At 35.6% G+C, this 17,415-nt stretch overlaps 1 non-coding gene across 1 annotated transcript; it reads left to right on the forward strand.

Annotated features, from left to right (window-relative positions):
• Window positions 1-240: 240 nt before the first annotated feature.
• On the forward strand, window positions 241-347 carry LOC121211680 (small nucleolar RNA R71). The gene has a single exon (XR_005906899.1). It is a non-coding gene; the product is annotated as a small nucleolar RNA R71 (small nucleolar RNA).
• The last annotated feature ends 17,068 nt before the right edge of the window (window positions 348-17,415 follow it).

The raw sequence follows: 17,415 nt of genomic DNA on the forward strand, positions 1-17,415 counted from the left end.
AAAAGTTCTACCTAGTTAGATAGCATAGAAACCGCGTCGAGGTTGAAAACACCGGCTGCTTTTGTCGGCTTTATTCTCATGACTTCCCACTGATAGTTATTCAGTGACATCTCTTCAATAATTTTGTAAGCCACTTCAGGTGTTTTGTTATTGATAGTCCCACCAGCAGCTGTGTCGATAAGTTGCCCTGTTGAGGGGTTCACACCGTTGTAAAACATGTGAACCTGCAACTATAAAGGTAACCCATGGTGAGGGCACCTTCTCAATAGATCCTTGTATCTCTCCCATGCATCATAGAGTGTTTCTAGATCTATCTTTACAAAAGAGGAGATATCATTCCTCAACTTGGCTGTTTTAGCCGGGGAAAAATATTTAAGTAAAATTTTTTCGGTCATTTGTTCCCAAGTAGTGATTGACCCCCGTGGTAACGAGTTCAACCATTGTTTATCTTTGTTCCTCAACGAAAAAGGAAATAACCGAAGGCGAATAGCATCATCAGAAACGCCAGTGATTTTAAATGTGTCGCAGAATTCCAAAAAATTTGCCAAATGAGTGTTTGGGTCCTCATCCTGCAAACCATCAAACTAAACAAATTGTTGTATCATTTGAATCGTGTTAGGTTTCAATTCAAAATTATTTGCAGCAACAGCAGGCCTAACTATACTTGACGCAGTTCTTGTTAAAATAGGTTTACCGTAATCATACGTAGTGCGTGGAGCAGGATTCTGATTTATTGGATCAGTAGCAATTGCAGGAGGTAGCGGATTTTCTTGATTTTCAGCCATCTCCTTGGTTGTGGTGGAAATATCATCTTCTTGATCTTTCTCTATGTATCTTAGGCTTCGCCTTATCTCTTTTCGGTTTCTGCGGGCTGTGCGATCGATCTCACTATCAAAAAGCAATTGTCACGACGGGTTTTCTCTAGTCATAAACTATATAAACCTGCCAAAAGGAAAAAGAAAATTTAGTAACAAAAATCAAAATAAAATTTAAATTGCAATAAAATAAATGGCTAAAGTAATAAAAATTAAGCGTTCCTAATATTTTAGTTCCCTGGCAATGGCGCCAAAAACTTGATGTGAACAAATCGTGATAAGTTTTATAATTTATGAATGTCTGTTCTTGAAAACGAACTATTATCACGACAAAGGCAAACGCACCTTATCGAACAATAGTATAGCTTACGGCAAGACCGGGATGTCAAACCTAAAGGAACTAAAAGTACTAGTATTACCTTTCTTTTTATTATCTAGCCTAAAAATAAAGGGGTTTGTTTTATCTAAACTAATTACTAAACTAAGAATGCATAGAAAGTGAATTGGGGAAATAACTTTTGGGAAAATTGAATGATTTGGACAATACCTAAGGAAAACTCCACCTAGACTTCACTTGTTATTGACTCTAAATTAGACGATTTATTCATTTGACTTGATCCGTAGAAATCTTTAATTTATATTATTACCTCTTTCGAGACTAACAACGTCTAACCATAGGTTGATTAATTGAAATTTCTTTCTAAATAAAACCCTTAGTGTTGCATTAACTCTATTTATGGATTCCCTTATTAGGTTTCACCCTAATCTGGCAAAATTATGTCACCCTATCTCTAGGCGTGCAATCAACTCCACTTAATTATGTTAGATCTACTCTTGGGCAGGGACTTTTGCTCCACTGAATAAGCACATTAAAATTTGAATTAATATCCTGGAATATCAAAGCAAGAATTAAGAACACATAATTAAGAACAAATCAAATATTTATCATATAATTCAGATAATAATAAGATCCATCTTAGGTTTCATCTCCCTTAGATATTTCGGGGGTTTAGTTCATATTTATGAAAGAAAACATCTCAAAAGAATAATGATCACAAAACATAAAGAAAACCCAAGAAGTCTTAAAGGGAATTGAAGGGAGATCTTCTGCCTTGAAGGAGAATCCGGCTTCTGAGATGGATCAATTGGCTTTCTTCGAGTAATTCCTTGCATCCTACTCCGTGTGTCACTTCTAGGTACCTCATGGGGAGTTTATATAGGCTTTAGAATGCTTCAAAAACCTCAAGAGTGGCCTTTTCCGAATAGGACCATACTTGGGCTCGACAGGGACACGCCCGTGTGACACGCCGGTGTGAGATGGCTTAGGCCGTGTTGCAATCTGTTAAATAGACACGGGCGTGTGAACTACCCGTGTGAGGAAGTCCAGGTCGTGTTGATTTCTCACGTCGACCCATTTTCTCCATTTTTGGCCCGTTTCTCGCTCTTTTTACTCTCCTATGCTCACCTAAGTATAAAACATGAAATTAAAGGATTAGGAGCATCGAATTCACCAAATCTAAAGAGAAATCATCCATAAATGTGCTTAGCATGGGATAAAAAATATGTATAAATTACAGTTTATCAGTCCCTATTTTACATTTTTGTCAAAATTTACTTTACAAAACTAGTAAAACTATCATCAAACCTCCAAAATACATCATTTAATAACAAATAACTCAAGTATTCAACAGTGGCACTTTTCAAAATCTATAACAGTTTCAAAAACAAAGGTACGGGCTAGATAGATTAAGCTGCAACGAGTTCAAAAACATAGAAATCATTAAAAACCGAGGCAAAACTATACTTTAATTAAGAATTGAAGTTTCCGAAACCTGAAAGCATAAAATGGCTTCTCTTCTCTTTATTTTCGGTGAAGAAATGATGAACAATTAGGAAATTTTGGCATTTTGTTTTAATATTATTACTTTAGTAACTAAATTACTAATATAACGTTATAAATAAACTTATAATAACATCAATTTCATGGACATGAATGTCCATTAACTTAAACTAAGGTCAAATAACATTATAAGGACTTCCATGTTAATAAACCATAGTTATTTAATACATTTAAACAATAGAACTCATATTTTACGCTTTACGCGATTTAGTCATTTTTACCAAATTAACCATTTAAACAATAAAATTTCTTTTCGAAACTTCCACATAATTTATCTAACATATTGTAAACCTTATTAAAATAATAAAATAAATATTTTGACTTCAGATTTGTGGCCACAAAACTACTGTTCCAATTTGACCTAAAAACATGTTGTTACAACTTTCCCCCCAATAGGGATTTTCGTGCCCGAAAATCTTACCGGTAAAAAGGTTAGGGTACTGTTTTCACTTAACTTCCTTGGATTCTCACATAGCTTCCTCAATCCCATGTTTATGCCAAAGAACCTTCATAAGTGCTATATGTTTATTTCTCAATTCTTCGATTTCTCAGGCCAAAATTCTGATTGGTTCTTCTTTATACGATAAATTAGACTGTAACTCAATTTCAACAGTAGAAATCACATTTGACCGATCCGATCTATACCGACGTAACTTTGAAACATGAAAAACATTAGGTATCTTTTCTAGTTATGACGGTAAAGCAAGTCGATAGGCTACAGGTCCTATTCTTTCAACAATTTCATACGACCCGATAAATCGTGGACTTAACTTTCCTTTACGACCGAATCGAAGAACCTTTTTCCACGGTGAAACTTTTAGAAATACTTTGTCTCCGACTTGAAATTCAATCTCTATATGTTTCAAATCTGCATAAGATTTCTATCGATCTGAAGCTGCTTTTAGACTATCACAAATCGTTTTCACTTTTTCTTTTGTTTCTTTGATTAATTTAACCGCATGAATCTTTTTCTCACTCAATTCAGTCCAGTATAAGGGTGTTCGACACTTGCGACCATATAAAGCTTCATACAGTGCCATCTTTATACTCATTTGAAAACTGTTGTTATACACAAATTCAGTCAGAGGCAAATATTTCTCCCAGTTACTTTTCAAACTCGAGAATGCAACAACGCAACATATCTTCAAGTATCTGTATAACTCTTTCAGATTGATCGTCTGTTTGAGGATGAAAAGTTGTGCTAAAATTCAATTTCGTTCCAAGAGCTTCTTGTAATTTCTTCCAGAATCTTGATGTAAATCGCGGATCTCTATCAGAGATAATAGATAGTGGTACACCATACAATCGTACAATTTCAGATAAGTACAACTTAGCTAGTCTATCCAAAGAGTAATTTGTACGTACCGGTATAAAATGAGTAGATTTTTTCAATCGATCAATGACAACCCAAATAACATCTTTCTTTTTTGGAGTTAGAGGCAGCCCTGATACGAAATCCATACTGACTCTATCCCATTTCCATTCAGGAATCAATACTGGCTGCAGTAAACCAGATGGTACTTGATGTTCAGCTTTCACTTGTTGACAAATCAAACATTTCAATATAAACTCTGAGATATCCTGTTTCATTCCTGACCACCAATACTGCTGTTTCAAATCATTATACATCTTGGTACTACCCGGATGAACAAAAAAGCGACTATTGTGTGCTTCATGCAAAATTTTCTGAACAAGTTCTGTATTTTTCGATATACAAATTCTATTTCGAAACATTAAACAATCATCAGTTCCAATATGAAATTCTGAATCAGAAATAGACTCACATTGAATTCGTTTAGCTTGCAGTCTATGATCATTCTTGTAAAACCCTGAATTTGGGCCTAGAAGTTTTGGGCCTTGAGCATGGGAGCGGTTGAAGGCAGCTTATAATATTCTGTTGTGCGTGAAAATTTCATAGTTGAAGGCTTGTTTTAGTGGTTAAGTGTGCTGAGAAGTGTTGGAGAAGTCCTGGGTTCAAACCTGGATTCTACCAAAAAATTTGGTTTAAGGTGAATCAAACCCTGGGTGTAGTAGGTAGGGCTTAAGAATATTGTTGGAGAAATTGTGACACAAAAAGCCTTGTGGCTTAGTGGCAAGTAGCGTATGGAGCATTTAAGGGGAGGCATGGGTTCGAATCCCATGGCAAGCAAAGAGCATTTATTTTGCTAACAGGGGGCAGCAAGAGTTGGTGTTGAATTTAAACTCTAATGATGGAGGGATCCCACATCGGGAAGCTAACATAAGAGTGGATGCGAAGCTGGCTTTAAATATAGAGAACCATGAGGAGAGTAAAGGTACCTTTCTTGGCTGATCCCTTTCGCTTTATGGCGTGCTCGTTTGGGTTGGGCGTCAGCTAAGAGTGCTCGGAGCGTGGATTAACTCCAGTCTCCAATCAGGTGTGTATTTCTCACTACTCTAGCTGTAGGATGGCTACTTCGGGCCGCGATAGGCTGAAAGGGGCCATGTGGGCCCAATGGGCCAACAGGCCCAATTGGATAAGTTGTTTGAATGTGTAGTAAATATTGGACTAGGCTAGGTGAATCTCATATCTGTGGCTAGATTTGGGCTAAAAGGGCCACACGAGCGTGTGGGTCCCATTTGGGCCGAGAATAGGCTTTAGGCCCATTCGTATTGTTATCCCTGTTTAGAATACTTTAGTTTACCAAATTACTAAAATGTCCTCAATTTGTAAAATTACCAAAGTACCCTCGATTTACAGAATTATCGTTTTACCATCGATTTATAGAATTACCATTTTACCCTCAATTTACAGAACTACCGTTTTACCCTCGATTTACAGAATTATCGTTTTACCCTCGATTTACAAAATTACTAAAATACCCTTGGTTTACAAAATTACCAAAATACCCCTGGTTCGCAGAATTACTAAAATACCCCTGTAGGGTAGAATTACCGAAATACCCCTGTAGGGTAGAATTACCGAAATACCCCTGTAGGGTATAATTACTGAAATAACCCTTTAAGGTAGAATTACCGAAATACCCCTGTAGGGTATAATTACTAAAATACCCCTATAAGGTAGAATTACCGAAATACCCTTGTAGGGTAGAATTACTGAAATACCCCTGTAAAGTAGAATTACCGAAATACCCCTGTAGGGTAGAATTACCGAAATACCCCTGTAGGGTAGAATTATCGAAATACCCTTGTAGGTTAGAAATACTGATTTACTCCTGTAAGGTAGAATTACCGAGATACCCTCTTAGGGTAAAATTACCATTTTGCCCCTAAGGTGTTAATGACTATTTTGCCCTTGTGGGCAAGTGACTGACTTGGATTGTGTGGTTGACGGATTTGATTGTGAATATATGTTGGTGATATGAATGACTTGACTGTGATTGTTTGATTCAAATATGGGCATAACATTCTGCATTCATGACATGTTGCATGGGTTGAGATTTCGTACAGAGGAAGATCTGATCTGTTAAGGTCGCACGGGTCGCCCGAGACGACTGTGGACCGATCGATGGCTGAGTGTCGATCATGTTACCGAAGGCTGTGTGCCATTATTGTGGGCTTCTTATCGATATTGTGGGCTTCGTGCCGATTATAGACCCATTATCGATGGCTCTGTGCCAACCTAAATATGGCTTTGTGCCATCTTGACTATGGCTTCGTGCCAAACGTATTTACCTGTGGCTATGTGCCTAACATATTTGTTGACGATTCTGTGTCGATCATATTTACCGAAGGCTGTATGCCAGTTATATTACCGTCACTAATGGCTATGTGCCGAAGTTATTACAGGTATCGATGGCTTTGTGCCACGTATTCTATTAAGTGGCTTTGCCACATTATCTGATTCTAGTGGCTATGCCACAAATATTTGTTCTGGTGGCTTTGCCACAATATCTGTATCTAGTGACTCTGTCACAATATCTGATAACTGAGCAGCAATGCTGCGACTGTGGAGTGTAGGGCTGGGTGGGTTGAGCTATTCCCCACATGGAGTGTAGGGCTGGTACGGGTGGAGTGCAGCGGTTGGTTATAGGCTGGATTGGGTTGGGATTGCATTCACATTCTGATTTTTGATTCTGTTACCTGATACTGATTCTGATTTTGATTCTGTTACCTGATACTGATTCTGATTCTGAATCTGTCACCTAATTCTGATTCTGATTCTGATTCTAGTTCTGATAATGTTTCTTATTCTGTAATGGGTTAAAGCCCATCTGATACTGTCTGTTATAGTGGGCTAAGGCCCAATTGATACTGAAATTGTAAGTAGGGCTGGGGCCAACTTTTAATTCTTTTATATGACTGACTGTTCCTTTTATATAGTAGGGGATTTCACACTGAGTTTTCGTAAACTCACCCCGTTTATTAACCTTTCAGGTAATTTCCAGCCTTAGACGGATCGGGGCTGCGAGGGGCTCGGAGGAAGCCACACACACTGTTTATGTTATAGTTTTGATTATTGCTTTTAAATGTTTTTATGTGGGTTGTAGTAAAGCCTTTGTAATTTTCTGGATTTCAAATTTGGAATTTTATTTATTGTTCTTATAATTGCTAGTATTAGAACACGGTTTTCCAATGCAACTACTGTTGTTCAAAACATCACGTATCCACAATTGTTTTTAAATCAAGCTTCCGCAACTGCCAAGATTTTCACAAAGTTGTTAACAATGTTATTCAGTTGAGGTTTCTAACAAGGTTTAAAAAGGGTATAAGTTTTTAATTATTAAGAAGGGTTTCTAATGGAAACATGGTTTTCAAAAAACACTTCAATGTGACATGCCAGATTCGAGCCAAACTTCCAGGCCGGGTTTAGGGTGTTACAATTCTTCTGAGCTTCACAAATTTGTTTCAAAAATATCGGTTTAGCTTTTAATTTAGCTAAAATAGATCCATCATGTAACACCCCTTACTTGAGACCGTCGCCGGAGTCGAGCACGAGGCGTTACCTGACTTAACTTACTAATTCGGGGCATAAAATTTGCTTTTAAAATTAGTTTATTTACATTCATTAATTATGTCCCTAAAAGGGCCCTCGAGACCCTAAAACATGCAATTGAAACGATTCAGGACCAAACCAAGAACATTAAAAATTTTCTGAATGCTTAGACAAATCAAAACAATTTATTTCATTATTCCTTATAAACTGCCCACCTGCGTCATAGTCACTAAATAAATCATAACTCAAGTCACTAAACTCAAAATTTAAATTTGTGAATTTTCCCTGAAACCAGACTCATATATCTTCTTACTAATTTTTTTCCAGAATTTTTGGTCTAGCCAGTTAGTACAGTTTATTAGTTGAATTTTCCCATGTTGCACTGTTCAACTACTCTGACCTCTCCTTACTACGAATCAGTTTTATCCATGTACAGAATTCAAATAACCATGCCATTTGTTTCTATTGAAAGTAGATTCAATAAGGAATATAGAAATATAAACTATAACTCCTAATTCTTTTTGTACAATTTTTAGTGAATTTATAAATTCAGAATAGGGGATTCAAAAATCGTTCTGACCCTGTCTCACTAAAATTCAAATATCCCTTAATATACACTTCTTTTGCATACTCTGTTTCTTTCATATGAAAATAGACTCAATAAAATTTAATTCTATATCTCATTCATCACCTAATTCCATTTCTACTATTCTTGGTTATTTTTCAAGATCACATCACTGCTGTTGTTCAATACTGTTTTAATGCTAATTTCACTTTTTCATGATTTCTTTGTATTAACTACCATTTAGGCATACATAACACCGAAACATGTTCTTCATTAGCCATTTCAATAGCTAATCATTATCAAATATTTATATACCATTCTTTAGCCATATCATAAGGACATACACACAAAATGGCTAAGTCCCTATACATGCCTTAAACTAGAACGTCTGTAAACGAAGATACCCATTTGGTAACTTGATAGTCGATAGTCTGAAGTGATCTCTGACGACCTCCAACCCGAGCTTGCTTTTAAGTACTCTGAAACATGGGAAAGTGAAAGAAGTAAGCTTATAAAGCTTAGTAAGTTCACATGTAAAATAGTAAGCATTAGCAATCAATTTAGCTTACTACTATGCTGTAACACCCCGTACCTGAGACCGTTGCCGGAGTCGGACATGAGGGGTTAACGGGCTTAATCCACTTATTTTCACAGTCTATTTGAAAATTTTCTAGACAAGCTGGTTACTGCATCACTGTCTCCTTAAAAATCATATCTTGAGTTTCAAAACTCGAAAACCAGTTTCGTAAATTTTTCCTGAAACTAGACTCATATGTTCATCTACAAATATTTTTCTAGAATTTTTGGTCAAGCCAATTAGTAAAGTTTATTAGTTAAAGTCTCCCCTATTTCAGGGTTCGACTACACTGACCTTTGCGCATTACGACTTGGATATCTCCCTGTACAGGGTTTCAATACTGATTATGTTTGTTTCTATAGAAACTAGACTCGAAAAGGAATCTATACATATATAGCATGACTTCTAATTATCTCTGGTTAATTTATAATGAATTTCCAAAGTCGGAACAGGGAATCCAGAAACCGTTCTGGCCCTGTCTCACGAAAACATAATTTATTCACTATTTAATTCCATTCCTACTATTTTTAGTGATTTTTCACATCCACATCACTGCTGCTGCCAGCATCAGCCTTTAGGGTAAACTTTACCTATTACATAGTTTCCATGATTCAACTAGCCCTTTAGCATATATAGCACAAAATATGATCATGATTAGCCATTCCAATGGCTAATCGTTCCCAAACATTTCCATACCTCTTAATGAACATCATACAAGACGATTATAATATTAAGCTCAAAGTGTATATAAGCCATTTTCGCATGGCTATCCAAATTTATACAAAACCAGAGGGTCCATGACCAACAACAAAAAGGGTAGTCCTATACATGCCATTTCAAAGTTCAACCAAAAGTGTACCAAAAGGGGCTTTGATAGTGTGGGCGACTTCGACTTCAACACTCCCGAGTCCGATAGCTGACGAACCAAAATCTATAAAACAGAGATTCAAAGAAACGGAGTAAGCATTTAATGCTTAGTAAGTTTTGAGCAATCGAATTAGGCTCAACTGAAGTATAGCATTCATATAACTAAACGGATAATTTCATATACACATATATTCTCAAAAATCAGTCCTACTTCACATTTCCAACCCTTATATTCATACATAAGGGATCAACTTAACCAAAAACCAGAAGCTCCTTAATCGACTGAGCGAATGCTATTTAAGAGGAATCAATTAATCCAATGCATGTACAACACATACCTCGTTGTTGAGATTTTACGAGCGTATTAATTGAAATTATTACAGCAGATCGCTCATTCCCAAACTCAAGTAATCTTCGGGATTTAGCCGGATATAACTACTTGCACAAGGCCTTCGGGTCTTAGCCCGGATGTGGTCACTAGCATAAATGCCTTCGGGACTTAGCCCGGATATAATCGCTAGCACAAATGCCTTCGAGTTTTAGCCCAGATATAATCGCTAGCACAAATGCCTTCGGGTCTTAGCCTGGATATAGCAACTCGCACGAATGCCTTCGGATCTTAGTCCGGTTATAGTCACCTAGCACAAAAGCCTTCGGGACTTAGCCCGGATATCATTCGAATAACCATGCACATATATCAATAAATCATGACACATCCATATTTCATTTTCATTACCAAAGCTCAAACACAAAACACTTATCACACTTACAAATTTCGGCTCACTAGCCACATACAAAGAGCATGATTTTGATTTACTTAAGACATAATCTAATCGAATCATAATCTAAGATCCATTACTCGAAAACTTACCTCGGATGTTGTCGAACGATTTCGGCGGCTATTCGATCACTTTTTCCTTTCCCTTATCCAACTTTGGTCCTCTAAGCTCTTGAGCTAATTCAAACAAATTTAACTTATTAAAGTCTCATTATGCTAGCTTATGGCCGAACATGACAATGAATTTGATGGGTCATATGGCCACCTTTAGCTCAAATACAAAATGGTCATACGCATTTTTAATCACATTAAGCAATTTAATACAATTCATTCGAACATTAAAAGAGAAGCTCAAGGTACTTAGCCCATATATACATTAGACATTAGAGCCACATATGTACGAAATCACGAATCGAATTCAACATATTAGCTAATATTCCCCTTAGCCGAATTTTCTAAGTCAAGATAAAGCCATCAATATGCTTACCTATGGCCGAACATACACATCAACTTATGTACTCATTCATGTGGCCGAACATGCATGTCTATGTTGAGGCCGATTGCAACATTTAATACATTCTACAAGTATGGTCACTTGTATTGACTAAACACCATTTTGTTTCAAGTTCAAAACTTGGCCAATACACATATATACACTAGTAAATCAAACACTAACATTTGCACTTCACCTTACTACCATTTCTCATCCAAATAACGTGAACAACAACCATATTTCTCTTCTACTTCCTACCATGGCCGAATGCATCACAACACCATACCATCTCAATTTTGGTCATGGTTAAACAAAGAACTTAATGTCTCACTCAAAAATGCTAAAAAGAAGATTCAAGAATCATCAATCCACCATCACATGCATCATTACAAAGCTTCACTTTTAGCATGCAAATGACATCAACACAAATCCACCATAGCCGAATATCATCTCCATGACATAGTAAAGATTTGAACCATGGGCTAGTTAGAACTCAAGCTAACTACTAAAATATATATGAATCTCATGGAGCAACATCAAACATACCTTAGCCTAGTTACATGCATGGCCAAACCTCTTCAACCTTTCTTCTTCCTTTCTCCTTAAAGTTTTCGGCCAAAGATGTTCAAGGATGAACACTTTTTTTGTTTTCTTTCCTTCAACTCACGGCAATGGGGGGGGGAAACAATCACACACATTCTTTCTTTCTTTTTTCATCCTACTAACACTAATACTTTATTGCCTATGCTCTTTAATTTATTATTCCTTACATGAAGCATTAACCCAACATGTTTATGACATGTTTTAGCCATAACATTTTGTCCACCCTCATGCTCATGGCCGGCCACTACTAATTAGGGGGGAATTGACATGCAAGTCCTCCCTTTTGATTACATGCACTATTAGATCCTTATAGATTAGCCTATCACATTTCAAAAGTGTCACACAAGTCCTATGTACTACATTCACATGCAATTAACTAAATCGAAGCTTAAAATTTTCACACATTCATATTCACATATTTTAGACCATAAATATCACATTCAAATAATTTGGTGACTCGGTTTAGCGGTCCCAAAATCGCTTTCCGACTAGGGTCACTTTAGGGTTGTCACATATGCTGTCATAATTTGCTTAAATAATGTTTAGTTCTTACTTTTCCATCTTACTCATCGGTAACCTTACCAAAGGCTCAGAATACAAAAGGCACCTTACTTAATAGCTTGCTTACATACCTGTAACATCTCACTTAACACATGAGTTGTAACGCCCCGTACCCGAGACCGTCGCCGGAGTCGAACACGAGGTGTTAACAGACTTAATTCATTACTTAAACAGCTTAAACAATTTATTTTTAAAATTTCCAGTCAAGCTAGCAATCTGCGTCACAGTCGCTTAAAAATTCATATCTCGAGTTATGAAACTCGAAATCCAATTCCGTAAATTTTCCCTGAAACTAGACTCATATTTCTATTTACTAATGTTTTTATAGAATTTTTGGTCAAGGAAATTAGTACAGTTTATTAGTTAAAGTCTCCCCTGTTTCAGAGTTTGACTGCTCTGACCTCTATGTATTACAAATCAAATATCTCCCTGTACAAGGTTTCAATGACTATACTGTTTGCTTCTAATAAAACTAGACTAAATAAGGAATCTGTACATATAAATTATGACTTCTAATTATCTTTGAAAAATTTATGGTGAATTTCCAAAGTCAGAACAGGGGATCCAGAAATTGCTCTGGCCCTATTTCACAAAAATTTAAACATCTAATAAAATATAACTCATATACCTGTTTTGCTCCATCCATATGAAAATAGACTCATAATTCTTCAATTCAATATATTATTCATTATATAATTGTATCTCTACTATTTTTAGTGATTTTTCAAACTCACGTCACTGCTGCTGTCTGAATCTATTTTATGGTAAATTTTACCTATTTCATGGTTTCCATGGATTAGCTAGCAATTTAGCATACATAACACCAAATATGATCATGATTAGCCATTCCAATGGCTAATCATTACCAAGCATTTCCATACCACTCAATAACCATATCATAAGACCATATACACAAAATGATTATAATGCTATACATGCCATACTCAAAATATACAAACCATTATGCCAAGATGGTATACGGATAGTGTGAGCATGCCTTCGACCGTTTTCGATTTCCGAGCTGGCTTGTCAACACTACAAGGAATGAAAAGGAGGGAGTAAGCATAAATGCTTAGTAAGTTCACATGCAAATAGCAAGTAACATAACTATATAAGCAAACATAAAACATCATTTGCATAATCATCACCGAGACATTCATATCACATTTTCATTTATCATCTTACCATATTGTTGTTATATCAAGTTTTCAACCCGAGGGTTAAGTACATACCTGTTCAAAGTATTCATTTCACAACACTTACCAATACGTCCCTTTCATCTTGAGTATTCCTCCACTTGAGTAAAATTTTACCCGTTGAACACATCGGAATATAATTCGGATACAAGGAAAGTTTGCACATAAGTGCCACATATGTAGCCAAGCTACTATGTTACCCGCCCATAAGCGAACTCGGACTCAACTCAACGAGCTCGGGCGTTCGCATCCATGAGTGAATTCGGACTCAACTCAACGATTTCGGATGCCTAGTTACATCTCACGAACTCGGACTCAACTCAACGAGTTCGGACATTTGCATCCATAAGTGAACTCGGACTCAACTCAACGAGTTCGGATGCTCAACCATCCTAGTGACATGTCACTTGTATCCTAATCTATTCCTAAGGTTCAAACGGGCGTTTTCCTCGATCACACATCTTTGCCATCTTCCACGGAATATCGAAATTGATACTTCGGTGATAGTTCATACTCATCAAGTAATTCACATAATTACATATTATTCAACAATAACCACAAAGTATAATATTTCATGATAATAATCAGCATCATATCATATAAACAACATTAAATTGCTTAAAATGACAATTATGTTACTACATTTACACATGAACTTACCTCGGTACAAAATTATTAACAATCGAGCCTATTCTTCGTAAACTTTGTTTTTCCCCCGATCGCGACTTGAATCTCGTTTCTCTTGATCTATAATGCCAAATTAATCTTATTTAATATATACATTCATCAAAACAGAATTTAATACGAACTTTGGCAAAATTACATTTTTGCCCCTAAACTTTTGCATAATTACACTTTTGCCCCTAGGCTCGGGAATTAAACTTCATCCCTTATTCTTATGTTTTATGACATGCTGATCATTTTTCCCTTCTATGGCAACATCAAATTCACACTCCAACATGTACTTATGACTATTAGGTTTTTTTACCGATTAAGCCCTTTTACTCGTTTTCGCTTAAAACCGAGTAGTACAAGTTGTCTAACATAATTTAAAACCTCATATTCTATCATAAAACACCAAAATACACAAATTTCACCTATGGGTATTTTTCCAACTATGAACCCTAGGTTGAATTATTGCTAGCATAAGCTTAATCGAGCTACCGGGATTCTAAAAACGTAAAGAACTTGAAAAACGGGGCTAGAATGGACTTACAATCGAGCTTGGAAGCTTGAAAAACCCTAGCCATGGTTTCTCCTTGCTATATTCGGCCATGGGGTTGAAGATGAGCAAAATTGGCTTTTAATTTTGTATTTTAATGCATTTTACCCCTAAATGACCAAAATGCCCTTACTACTAAACTTTCCAAAAATTCCATCTATGTCCAATTTTTGTCCATAGACTTAGAAATTGGCAAAATTGCTATTTAAGACCTCCTAATTAATATTTCAAAACAATTTCATATTAGAAACTTCTAGAATGCAAGTTTTACAAATTATTCGATTTAGCCCCTAATTTCAATTTAAGCACTTTATGCATAAAATTTCTTCACGAAATTTTCACACAATCATGCAATCATATCATAGACCTCAAAATAATTATAAAATAATTATTTCTATCTCAGATTTTGTGGTCACGAAACCACTATTCCGACTAGGCCCAAAATCAGGATATTACATGAGTACTCTTTCAAAATATAGGCATATTGCCAATCATGTCATAAAGTGTCACAAGCATAACTAAAAACTCATCACTTACTTAATACTTGATAATCTCAATTACTTACAATCTCAATATTAAATAAGCCTTAAATGCATACCTGTACTCTTTCTTCATGTTCTCACCTTGTCGTTTCTTTGACTTACTCTTTGGATTACTCGGGAACCTTTTCCTTTTTGAACTTACCATTACCATGTCTTGACATGGTCTTACGTGGTATCCTTGCGTTATGAACTCACCAATGCCATGCCTTGGCATGGTCTTACATGGGACCTTTGCCTTATAGTAACTCATGAATGTCATGTCTTGACATGGTCTTACATGATTTCCTTTCCTTATAGAACTTATCAATGCCATGACTTGGCATGGTCTTACATGATATCCTTATCTTACCAAATGCCATGTTCCAAACATGGTCTTACATGGTATCCTTTTCTTAGTGCTAATATCACATCTTGATGTGGTCTTACATGGAGTCATTAATCAATGCCGATGCCATTTCTTGACATGGTCTTACACGGGATCCTTGCCTTATCAATGCCATGTCTTGACATGGTCTTACATGGTATCCTTAACTTTCAATTCCTCCTTAAATGCCATGTTATGAACATGAACTTTTCCATCAATTCTTCCTTAATTACCATGGTACAACCATGGACTTTGAGATATCAATGCCTTGTCAAGTCATAGCTGAAACATACTTGCTCAAATTCTCAAGGTTAGTCACATAACTCAATAATAACAATACTAATAACAATAATTGCATAATAGTAAAATGCTACTCAACTTACATACTTACATTCTCAATCTCATCATATCATCAACTTAACTTATTCTCATCAAACTATGCTAGCCAATACTTTCTTGTTATCATACAAAGCCATAATACAAAACATGGTCTTACATATAAATTATACAAGTTCTCTTTCCAATATTGAATTATTATCGAACATCAATCATTATATCTGAAACTCAATACTAAAGTATTTATGACCAAAATATCAATTTATCATTCAAATATGCATAATTAAATGCTTATTAAACATATGAACTTACATCGATACCAAAACGACCATTTTACCAACTTTCCCGATTTTTGGTTTTTCTCCCGTTCTAGGTCCAAATCTCACTTTCCGGGATCTAAAACATCATATTTCACTTATTTAATTAATGTCCTATTCAAAACAATCTCTAACTCAAACTATTGCAAAATTATAATTTTTCCCCTAAACCTTTACAAAATTACGATTTTGCCCCTAGGCTCGAAAATTAAACTTTCTCCATTTTTCTTATGTTTTATGACACACTGAACATTTTTCCTTTCTATGGCAACATCAAATTCTCACTCTATCATGTATTTATGAACATTAGGTACTTTTACCGATTATGTCGTTTTACTCGTTTTCACTTAAAATCGCTTAGCAAAACTTTTTTAACATAATTTCAAGCTTCATTTCTACCGTAAAACATCAAAATAAACACATTTAACCTATGGGTATTTTTCCAAATATGAACCCTAGCATGAATTATTGCTAGAATAAGCTAAATCAAGTTATTGGGACTCCAAAAACGTAAAGAACATTAAAAACGAGGCTAGAACAGACTTACTATTGAGCTTGGAAAGCTTGGAAACCCTAACCATGGCTTCCCCCATGCTATATTCGGCCTCCATGAAGAAGATGGACCAATTTTGGCTTTATTTTTCCTTTTTAATTCTTTTAATTACTAAATGACCAAAATGCCCTTAAAGGCTTTTCTTTCAAATTTGTCTTATTCTTGCCCAATTTTGACCAAACTGAAATATAATGGTCTAATTACTAAATAAGGACCTCCACTTTAAGAACCCATTTCAATTAAATCCCTTTTATTATCCAGAACACACATTTTGCTAATTCTACAATTTAGTCCTAATTATCAAATTAGGCACTTATACATAAAATTTATTCACGAAATTTTCACACAATTATTCAATCAATGAATAAACCTTAAAACTTAATCAGAATAATTTTTTTACCTCAGATTCATGGTTTCACAACCACTATTCCATTTAGGCCCTATTTCGGGATGTTACACATCATCACATAACATCAAATGGGTATTCAAGGCTCGTAATGCAAACAATGATTTTCGACTCAAAGCATCAATAACCATATTAGCTTTACCCAGGTGATAATCAATCATAAAGTCATAATCTTTTAATAACTCAAGCCATCTTCGTTGTTGCAAATTCAGATCTTACTGTGCATCAAATATTTCAAGCTTTTATGATCCGTAAAAATGTGGCATTTTTCACCATATAAGTAGTGTCACCAGATCTTTAATGCAAAAACAATCGCAGCCAATTCTAAATCATGCGTCAAATTATTCTTTTCATGCGGTTTCAATTGTCGGGAAGCATAAGCTAGAACTTTTCCTTCTTACATTA

This window comes from Gossypium hirsutum, chromosome A12 (genome assembly GCF_007990345.1).
Source record: "Gossypium hirsutum isolate 1008001.06 chromosome A12, Gossypium_hirsutum_v2.1, whole genome shotgun sequence".
In the NCBI taxonomy this organism is placed as follows: domain Eukaryota; kingdom Viridiplantae; phylum Streptophyta; class Magnoliopsida; order Malvales; family Malvaceae; genus Gossypium; species Gossypium hirsutum.